Source organism: Dendronephthya gigantea, unplaced genomic scaffold (genome assembly GCF_004324835.1).
Source record: "Dendronephthya gigantea isolate DGI-Jeju-01 unplaced genomic scaffold, DenGig_1.0 000002F, whole genome shotgun sequence".
In the NCBI taxonomy this organism is placed as follows: domain Eukaryota; kingdom Metazoa; phylum Cnidaria; class Anthozoa; order Malacalcyonacea; family Nephtheidae; genus Dendronephthya; species Dendronephthya gigantea.
In genome coordinates, this window is record NW_021163012.1 from 3,831,654 (window position 1) to 3,843,829 (window position 12,176).

Consider the following 12,176-nt stretch of genomic DNA (forward strand, 5'->3'; position numbering starts at 1 on the left):
TTGATCGAGCGTGTGGTCTGTGCTGTGAAATATCAGACCGAGGCTTTTTAGTAGGGATCGAGCGACGTAGAAGTAAGGATCGCGGAAAGGTCAATAACCGAGATACTGGTTCAGATACGGAATATGCTGACCGAGGTCCGGATATGGGTTTTTCGGCTCCTCGTCAACCAATCAGAACTGAGGATTTTTAAAAAGAAAGTTTTATAATGACAAAACGGACACATAAAAACAGTTACCGTACTTAGAGGCTGATTACATGGTGCCATTTCAGCCTGGCAAACCGGACCTAAAGTATTTTTCAATTAAATGGCAAGTTTCAGCGCAGGTTGTGTTTATGACACGTCAGAAATATTGACGCTGAAATTTCAGCCGGGGCTGAGTTTGTAAAGGCGGCTGGTAGTAGACCTATTTCGATTCTTCGAGCGCTCTAAAACCCCGAAAGACAATAACTTGACCTTTAGGGGACTATGATTGCACATAAAAATGAAATAAACAAACGAAAAATCATTGTCGAGGCAAAGTTTTCTGTCCGGGTTTAAGTTTGCTTACGATTACATGACAATCCCAGCACGAGTAGCTTAAAACGAGCTGAAAATTGAGCCCGCGGGCTGAAATTATTGACATATAATCGCGAGGTATATTTTCTTTGCATTTCATAATAATAGTGGGCTGAATTTTCAGCCCTGTAAGCCAGACTGGAACTCAGCCTGGGTTGAAAAGACTCCATATAATCAACCCTTAAGTTATTGCTACAGTACTTACATGCAGTTGGAAATTATGATATACTTAATTGTTTGTCCGTTCCTACAAAAGTAAGTTTATCGCATGCTCCTATAAATATAATTTTTTTCGAAATAATTCGACACTTTTTTACTTCTCGCGTGGCCTTGAACATATGCGTGACGTCATGCGGAAAAAAATCGCTAAATTTCGCTGACTTTTTGCGTTTTTCAAGTGGTTGAAATAATGATGAGATCAAGGTTGCTGACTATGGTTGTATATTAACTCGTATACAAGAGTCTCTACAAAGCACCTTTAGTCAATTGAGTACATTCATGTTTTGTGTGCGATTTCTCTAATCACTAGATATACACATATATGATGTATGCTAAATTTAAATTTTTATAGTAGATAGTAGATAGCCAATTTTTGTGTAAATTATTTTTTAGCTATTTCTCCTTGTGCAAAAAACCGATGTAATTTAACTCACGGTTACAACGTCAGTTTATTATAATAAATTATCAAATTATCACATTCTTGAGGACCATGCAAGAAAGCATCAGCCGCAGCGCTTTTGCCTGAAGAGCCAGACTCGGAGCGAGAACAGATGGCTAAAGTCGCATAATTTCTTAGTATTCCCACTTCATATCCTCGATTAATTTACTTGAAATAGTTAAAATACTAGAAATAAGAAACTCAACTAGCAAGGTTTTTTAACGAAATGGTCTAAGCTAGAACTCGACCGGCGGCATATAACCAATACCATTTGGAAAAAATACGATCACGGTTGCCGTTCGCTTCCAAATTATGGAATGTTATATTACAACAATCAAATCGAAAACATGTTAAGAAATGTCTGTCAGACCGAGTTCGACAGAGGTTCAACATCGGGATCACAGTACTGCGTCCTCATGTACGTTGCTAATAATTACACAACACGCCTTTTCTTCTGTTCTTATAATATCTGCATGGATATTCACTTGCCGCAGTTCGTTAAGTATTAATTTTGAAATAAAAAAATCAGATAGACAAATGTTATGTACCCCAGGGTCTCCAAAGTGATAGTAACGTCGTAAAACCACTTCCTACCAAAGTGAGCGAGAAGGAGTTAATCCTTGTATAATTCTTTGCCATAGCATGAAATTTTTTGCTTCCTATGATTTAAAAGTTTTGAAATTGCACGAATGTCCAACTTTCATCGTGGCATCGAGCCATGAAAATTTCTCTTGGTATTATTCACATTAGTCACATAATTATAACAACACGTTCGAGGTATTTCTTTAACACTTTTCTCTCCTTTCACAATTCAATACGCAGCGCGAACTTTACGGCAATGTTGATTCTTCACAATAATTTAATTTGTTCATTTAGTTTAGTCATTGATCGATATAAATATGAAACTCACATATTCACCAACAGTTAGTTCATTATCTATGACCGCATCCAATTTTTTAATCCGCGAGTTACTAATAAACCTAAGCATCGTATTGACAACATCAACGCCCAAGGTAGTTTTGCCAGTACATGTTTATCGATTCACCCGAGCTCGAGTTATATTGCAACAGGAAAAACTTTAAAGCATTCAAATAAATTACAGAATGGACTCTTGATAATATAGTCAGGATTCAAACCTCTTTATCGAAGTTACATATATTATTTTCAACGATGTTCCTTATTGAAATAACCCTTTTCTTAGCCCGATGCTACCAACCTTTTTATCAACCCCAAATTCAACACAAATCTATCTCTGAATGAGAGAAACACTACACAACACTAACATTTCCCAACCTTAAGACTTCATCAACTCAAATTGCTAACACTTCCAACTCAGGAAAACTAATGTCAGTGGCGCGCTCTTAACAATTTTTGCGACTAAGAAAGACATATTTTATCAAAGCGTTCCTAAAAAGCCAAAAGTAGGCGACCGGCCGCGCTGTAAAGTTGCTTGAAGCAATCACAAAAGTCGTCTAATTCCACTCAATGCATGCCATGCAAATTTAAATCTAATACAAATACATGGCGTTACTGTATGTGTCGAAGGACGCTTTAATTCGTCCTATTCCAATATTCATCTTATTTCAAATGGAAGCAATTTCCACTGAGATTCGACCATCCCAGTCCAGTTTGTCTTTTAAAATGTATTTGAAATATAATATTTTGATTTTTACAGCGACCCGGCGAGACTAGAATTCACAATGGATTAAATAACGATTTTTTTCGGAAAAATCGTCAAAACGAAAAAAAATCCACGTCACCTAGGTCCGAACCTTGTCCTAAGGAAGTTTCATTGCCAGAACTAGTGTTAGTGGTTATCATCTCGAAGTATACGTCATGTCATCCACTATACTATTACTATAAATTATATACTGTATTCTTCCATGAAATAAATCATCTTTATATGTTGTATATAATATATTAAAGTTTTTTGCAAACTATCCCCTTCGCTAACCAAATCACCTACGTATAGATCATCTCCTAAAGTTTAAAAAATGCTTCTCGTTTTTTAAAAATTGGTTAAGAGCATGATGCTTTATAGTTGCAATGAACGGGAATTGGCTGCTAGTGAATCGAAATAGGATTTCGAAGAATCTGCAAATAACTATCCTTTCTGGATCAAGTTCTAAAGACAAAAAGCAGACGAAATCAGTATGATCACTAGTGAGTGCTTGTGTGCAAACTGATTCATACAAGTTCAGATTTAAGTAAACATTATTAAATCAGAATTATTGTTTGCAGCTGCAGGGAAAAACTGAGAGAGTGTATTCATTTCGCCTATTTATGTGCAGAGTCACATGACTTTCTACCTCAGCGCTATATCTGATAATATGACCTTAACGGTTATGCAATAAATTTTACAAACCAAATGAGAATTATTTATTTGCCTGAGAGTTAACAATTGCACCATTGCCCTGTTTCCAAGAGTGAGGAGTTTACAACAAATTTTTATAATAATTTATAAGTATTGAGTCCGACGTTTAAAGGAGAATCTATACTGCTTTCCACAGCAATAACTTTTTAGGCTGCAATGGCTGGTAATAACCAAATGATTGTGTCTTAAAAGAAACCAGTCAAGAACCGCATTCTTTCATAGCTTGGAATTGAATCAGATTCTGATTCTGATTTGCGCTTATACACGCATTAACGTTTCCGTGCTCCTTGTTATAAACCTTCGAAGACTAATTGAGATTTTATTTTAAAACCTAACTTTTCATTTAGTTTAAATTTGGCTAAATTTAAGGCGCATCGTCCTGGTTAAAAGACAAAATTTTATCACACAAAGTCATGTTAGAACCAGGTCCATGCACTGATGATGCACAATCCATAGTTTTCTTTACTTGCATGGTAAATTCACCGGTTCGTGTGTCAAACATACCTCTTCTAAATGTGGAAGTGATGTTAGGAGGAAGAGAGGATGAAAACATACGATCAAAGATCAAACTGGGAATGCTGCGAAAATTGCATTTTATGCGATAGAACAAATACCTGAAACTAGAAGAAACCGTCAAAACCCATTAATTTATTGCACTGGTTAAATTAGGTTTCCAAAACTTTCCCGGACTATGCCTGCACTATGGACGAAGCAGGCTGACAGTCTATTTTGAATTTGTTTGAATTTTCAATATTTATATATTACTCGAAGAGGATGCTAAATCTTTTCTGCGTGAGATGCTTTTGGTACACTATACTTAACCTTAAAGTTTATCTAAAAGTATGAGTATGCAGGTGTTAAAACGGCAAATTTTTCACTTCAAAATCTTGAAATGCGCAAATAAAAGAATGGAAATATCGAGAATTTCTTACTACATTAGTCAGCTCAAGGCCGTTATGTGCATCTTAAGTAAGCTCACTGTTCTCAAGGAGCAGTGGCGTAGCTGGCTAGCATAATAATTGGGGGAGGACATATTCAATTGCTGCCGCATCGAGCGAGCCTCAAGCAAAAGAGTATAAGGCAACAAATCCTAATTTACAATTCGGCGTATAATTCAAAATTTTCTTTAACGCATTGCATGACAGTGCCAGTGGCAGGAACGGTTAGCATATTTTATTTATTTTTTGGGGTGAAGGTTGAATTTAAGATAAAATTGATTAAAAGCCATAAAATTGATTAAAATTTGCTAATTACTACCATACAAAATGCAACCTAGAAATATGAATGCAGTCCATATAGTCTATACTCCGGGTTCGACATGCGGAGAAAAAATGAGTAGCGACTTTATAGCTTACATTAAAGAAAATCAATTTACTTTGACGGGCGAGCAGCAATTTGTGGACTTTGGTTTTACATGCATGTTTGTATACAATCGTGATGTAATTTGGGGGGTCATAGTATTCCACGTTTTTATATTAGAATAAATTTTCTTTGGTGCATTATATTAGGGTGCCAGTAGATTCTGAATATAAACGATACATAATTATTTTCATCACAACAAACACTATGGTCTGCCACCTTGGTCTACGCGCTAAATATTCAACAAACTTATAATTCTCTTAGACATTCCTAATGTTGCAAACGCAAGAGATGTACTTCAAGATTTGTATTTGGTTTAAATGTATTTTATTCCCATCCCAAATATATTTCCGTTTTCTCTGCATGCCTACCCCTGAAAAGCTACATTTATTATAATCATATTAGTTAACGACTAGCTTTCGCCATATATAAGTACAAAATATTTAGGTCTGCGAGTTTGAAGTAGATTATTACGTTAATTCTATTTAAAAATTAAAAAAAACTGCCCGGATTGCATGGCTGGAGAGTTTAGCGTAATTCCACTTTTTTAGCTGGGTATATCTGGGTATTATTTTATAATAATGTGCCTTAGACTAACGAACAACAAATTAAATAATTCAAAACCCTCGTCGCTCCCATTTTTGGTAATTTTCATAGCATTATTTTAGTAGGCGACTGTTTCAACTTTAACTTTGAATAAGGCATTCTTGCACTTAATTCATGGAATCATTAGTAGGGTGGAAGAATTTTAGAATATTTAAATCTTTGAGATAATAAGCCAAAGAGAAGATGGTAATTGCTGATTTATTAATGTGACAATATACATACCATCACATCCTTTTCCGTCCACAGAGCGTCCGTTTTCGCACATACAAAAGTAAGATCCTGGAGTGTTGTTACATGACTTCAAGAAACCAGTAAGATTCATGCATGGAGATGATAAACATTCATCAATATCTAAACAAAATATCAAAGAAAGTTTTAATCACTTTCATTATCTAATAAGGAAATAGTTGAAACAGAACACTAATTAACTAACTAGATTTATCTCTCTGTTAAACAGATTTTATTTTTCTACGGAACGCATTTTTTAGTATTTTTCTACTGTTCTTAAATCTTTGCTTCTGGATCGGCTCTCTCTCTTCGAGTCTTCGTCGTTTCTTGTTCTGTCTTCTTCGTCTGTTCTGTAATGTTGATCTTCTTCAACGTTTCATGACTTTTACTGCGTTGGTTCACTGAAGTTTCTGGTGCTGTGCACACCCTTTTATAATGAAGGTTGAGGGGCACTTGCACACGTCGTCAACAAGAATGGGCCGACCCTTATCCAGCTAATCAGTGTTGCCGTAGGTTAGATATATGGGTTGGCGTTAGAAGCTCGCTCCAGTTCTCATATACTGTTTATTTAAGGCGTTGTCGCACTAGTCGAGTTGGTCTTTTACTCCATCCATCAATACTTAAAAATGTTTACAACTTAAAATATTTATCATCAACAACTAGTAAAATTTTCAAACAACACCTCTGTGAACAATATCTTTCTAACTATTTTCATTCTTGATTTTTTCGAATTGAACTTTTTGAGACGTAATGCTTAAAATGCTCGACCGCCCAGAATATAAAGCACGGTTGATTGACATAAAGCTTACATTACACAGCATGCACATTTTTTTAAATATGACAATTGAACTTAGTAACGACATACGACTGTTTATGCCGAAAATTATATTTACTCATGCAATTTGCATGTGGCAAAAATCAATCACTAATTCCTGTCATGCCAGTTGATATTCCTATTTTTAAAACTATTTTAATATGCATATGTCTGAACTCAATAAAGCCTAGCGTAACAATTGGATGTGCTGCTCAATTTGAACATATCCGACTACTCTGAATGGATCAAGGTATTCTGCGCAGCTTCTGCAAAAAGCCTTTAAAGTATCATTTTGTTAGATGGAATAATTGAAAAGATCGAATATACCAAAAAATCTCTGATATAATTCTTTCGTTCTTCCCAAATTTTGTTTTGTATTGAAATTGCAGCTATTCTTAATTACGTATAACAGGCGTTATTTTGATATTTCATCCCTTATCCAAATAAAAAACAGCAAGCTTTGATTGGGCTTCAATTGAGATATTGCTAAAGGTATCGCTTTCAAATTTATCATCATTTATTCATCGCTTTGCAACTCACTGATCGCGTCAGAGCGATTCCTGGCTGCTCTCCCTAATCTTTGCTATATAGTTACTGCTCTTTTTTGTAGCCGTAATAAATATTTAGGCTAATGCCCCAACAAATTTGATGTAACACAGTAAATTAGCACGCTTGAACGTCACTTTAGGAAGGCAGTAAAGTAAGGCAAAATTATAGAGATAAGCCTGACAGAGATCAATATAATGTTTGTTCTAGGTAAGGCAGGTACACCAGGGAGTTGTACTATTAAGTCTATATATCTATATCTATACTTCCTAATTCCTATACGTTCATATGCCCAAAACGTTGTGGGCTGAGAGAAGGCTGAGAGGCAAACAGCTTGTACTCTTGGAATGGAAAATCATGGTTGACTATATTTTTAATATTAGCCGTTGGACAACACCGCAGTTTACAGGCAAAGAATAGGCCTGTTAAAGTTCAAATACACGCCTAAAAACTCTAAGCCTGCGGTTTATCAGCATGGAGCAACGTTGTTCTGCCATTATTGTTCACACTTGTCAACGACATTGAACAATATTGTTGAAAATGAATCAGGTGTAACAATATTGTTCAATGTTAATAACAACTCTGAACAATGTGGGCAGCACAACATTGCTCCTTCCTGTTCATATCAATATTGCATCAACCCGATCGTTTTAGGCGTGTGGGCGAAATATACGGAGTATTAGCGAGATTTAGCAAACACCCCAGTGGCGGCTATAATGCGTTGTAAAAATGGCATCGAGATGGCGTAACCACAACCAATAGATGTGTATTCAGGCAGGGGCGGATCTAGGATTTTTCGTACCTTAGTCAAAAAGTTTCAAACAAGAAATTCGGGGGGGGGGAGACGTCGCATTCGTCGGGGGGGGGGGGTGCAGATGCAATGTGAATGTTTCGCCAAATATCAGGGCTCATCAGCATGCCTAGGAAAAGCATGATACTACAAAGACATTGTGTGATTCTGACATAGACAGGCATTTTCCATAAGAGCACATGCTGATTGTTTTTATGCCCCAGCAGTAGCCCAGCACCCGCCTTCAAATCTTTGCACTGCTGTAGAAATTGGTGAATTTAGTAGCAATGATGCTTTACATATTGCAAGTAACCATACTTGATTAAATTTACATAGGTGCAACCACAAATATGCTAGTTCGATTGATTATTTTGGTGTTTCTTACATTTACAACACAACAAAATATGATGAAGATCATCCAAACCTTTCTTTGGAGTTAAGTGTGGTTGAATCATGCAATTAAATAGCAATTTACTTCTTTGTTCCTCACAATCAGGATAATTAATAGGTGAAAGTATTCCTATTTAAAATTGAAGCCCATTAAATACAGACCCATTATACAGAGAAAGGATGACCATTTCTTCTCACTGCAATTAAGTATATATAGCTTCCTGTCTAACCAAGTCATATTTCGTACAACCAGTATCTATAAACATCCCTTAGAAACAGACATTGATAAAAGGTTATTGATACTTTTGCTGAAGTATTGATCATGCTCTTCCACAGCAGAAGAAAAACAAGGGTGCTGAGAATAAACAGCATTAAGGAAGAGCTCTATGGAGGTCAAAATTCTCAATAGCTCCATTAAGCTATTGTTACCCACTTCTACTAAGGACACAGAGCTTATATATACAAGCAGTTCCCAGTAGTTTCAGATCTAAGAGAGACTAGGGCATGAATGAAACTTGGTTTTATTACACTTAGGTATATCTTAGTCAGTCACTTAGGTAAAGATGAATAAATATTAACCTAGTAATTGATAGCTTGATAGCAAAAACATCATGTTCCACTTTCATGAACCATTAAGTATGAATAATTGGCAATATAATTATAGAATTATTATATAATAAACTTGTGTTCATTGTTTAAAATGTAATCAGAAAATATGGCCACTTGTATGCTTTACTGCTATGTGTTTTGAATAATTATTTTTGAAATTAAAACACAGTTTAGTGCTCTAAGCTTTACCCTAACACATCGGGTTGTACATTTCACAGAAGGTATTAGGTACACACGAAGTTCACATAATAGTGATAAAACATTATTACACTCCTCGATGGCTCGATTCTTCTTGAAGCGTATGCATACGCCGCAGTTATATGCGAATTAAAGCGAAATCCTATGTAAATTTCAACGTGCAACGTGTAAATTTCTACTTTATAGCTTGTGCAGCTTGACAGTTCTAACACAAATTACACAATCACCAATAAACAAATGCACGAAATCTTTGTAAAATGTTGTTATGTTTACCTTAAGGCTGTACAAAACTTCTTTGTTGTCTGCCGAACAGACGCCGGGATGTACAATTTCGCAGCAAAATTTCTCATGAGGCAGAAGCTGGTTTTTTTCAGTTCGTTTAATAATTGCTCAGTTGAACGCTTTGCTGCGGCGTCTATTCGCTTCCTCAGATCGGCCTCGATAGTTTTAAGATATTGCCGATCGTCTTTCTCCAAAGCACATCTCACGGCTTTGTAAAGATCTGACATGATTAATAAATAGTTTTGATAATAAAATTTTTCTTTTGAGTTTAATAATCGTTCGAGTTTTCGTTGCTGTCAAAACGACGATGACGTCAATCAGAAAGGTCAAGGAAAAAAGGAACCTTGCGGTTTGCACGCTCTCAGGTCAAGGTCAGATCACACTGATCGATCAGAAAAATACAACCAATGAGAATTGAGATAGATTTTGAATTAGCCAATTGAATAGCCCAATTCGAGCCCCTGATAGCTTCACCGATCAGAACTCCCCACAGATCGCGCAAAAAGAGAGACAGCCAATCAGATGACTGGGATTTGATGACGAAGCGAGCAAAATTCATGCATAAGACCGCTTTTCTGCGCGCTCGTGCTTGAAGGCCTGGTCACGGAACTCTTTTAACAACTGGACTGCCAAACATCACCAGTGCCCGATCAGCTCAATACACTGCACGTGTTAGCAACTGGACTGCTACTTCATTCAAACACTTTTCTTCGCAATTTTTACCTTAGTCGCGTGATCGCTCTGATCACCCCTAGATCCGCCCCTGTATTCAGGCCATTTTCGCGACGTCCTAGGCGTCGCGTATTGTTTGCTAAATTTCTTTTGATGGAAAAATTTGATTAGATTCATTTATTATGTACCTTTGCAAGCTTGTCCGTTATATTTGAAACCCTTATCACAATGACAAATTTCTGAGCCATTAGTGTTAGAACAATGGCCGTGAATACATGGAATTTTTGTGCATTTTCCTGCAAAGGAGAAAAAATACTCCATAAATTTAGTATTCTAGGAATAAAGTTTCAGATATGCATAGTTTGTCTAATTTAGCTGCTGACAGCAGCGTAGTGACTCGTACAGGGTCGCTAGCCTCTTTGGCGGTTGATAGCATATAACTCAAATACTTGATATTTATGCTGCTATCAGACTTTAACCATTTTTCTTGCTATCAACAGATCAGGCATTATAATACGGAATTTTTACAAGGACACACATTGTCTTTAGGTTCAATAATCACTTAGTCTTAGAAATTACAACGTGAAATTACAACGTAAGCATATAAAAAAGAGCATAGCCATGCAAAGCAAACTTTATAATAGAAACAATAATTATTTTAAATAGTCAAATTAAAATTATGTTAGACATTTTTGTCCATGAGGCATGATTTTTAACTACACACTTTTCCATTTACAAGGACACATTCGCCTTTCACAAGGACACAAAGTGTGTCAAAAACACGCGTATTATAATGCCTGCAACAGATGTAATTGATAATTAGGTGAACTAGCATGGTTAGGTTTTCACTTCAATAATGGTAATTGCTCAGCTTTTAAATATTTACACCTCAAATTAAATGAATCATCAAGATACGTAAAAATTTACGATATTAGCGCCCATGCAAATTTAATAGCGTATTTATAGATGTGTCTAAATTATGTAAAATCGCAGCATAGCAGCAAATAATGTGCAAGTTCTTAAACATCACATTGCCGTTTCATTGACGTAAAGTTCACTGCTGGAAATAATGCAAAAGAATCGTTAGTCTACAGGCACAAAATTAAGCCCAATTTACACCACATGAATTTTTGGCACAGGCCGCTTAGAATTGGGCCCGAGGACCAATGGCACGAGAAACTCAAATAGGTAGTTTCGGCCCGTATAAACAGTGTTCGGCCGACTAAAACAATGTTTAGCTTCTTTTTTCAGTAATCTGGCAACCCTGCATGTTTTAAATTTGCACGCCAGTAAAATAATAGCCGTAATTAACTATAAATCTGCGTGCAATTGCTTGAAAGCTCGCTGCAAAATATCCAGTCGTAACATCTCCACCTTAACATGAAATTAATAGTGTTTGCAATGTGTCTGTTTTCCTTGCTGTATGTTTGTCCGAATGAATTTTTGTAGTACTGTATGATTTGCGCGTAAATTTATAATTAGAACAAATGGATAATAATAATATGAAGTCATGTGACTAAAACAATGAACCGATTTGGCGTCCGAAGCCCACAGTTAAACAGATTTATAGAAGTTTCTTGTTCGCGAGACAAACTTTGTGAAATCAGCCATTGAGTAGGATGGATTTTTTAAGGGTGAAACTCGTTGACATCGATGATAATCTCGTTCACAGAATCACCTAATTTCTTCATCATACATCAGGGAATGAACAATATTTGAATTCTTTGTTTAGTTTTAGCGAAATTTTAAGAATAAGTTAAATTTTCACCACACACCTCAGTTCAAATCTTTACATTCCTTGGTCATATGCCCAATAATATACTTGATTTCAGAAGCTAAAGATCAAAGAGTTTTCGTGGATGGTCCGTCCAAAAATTCTGATTTGTAACATCGACTGGATGGTCCGTCCAAAAATTCTGATACCGTTCCTGAAAGACTGTCGAACGTTCTACATCACCTCTCAACTAACACGACAACTGAAAAATTACATCAGTTGTAGACCAGACCCAGAGGCCCAACATTGGGATGCTTTCACGGTCAACGGAAAGGTCTTGCGGGATATGCCTTCCCACGGTTCAACTTAGTCCCTATTG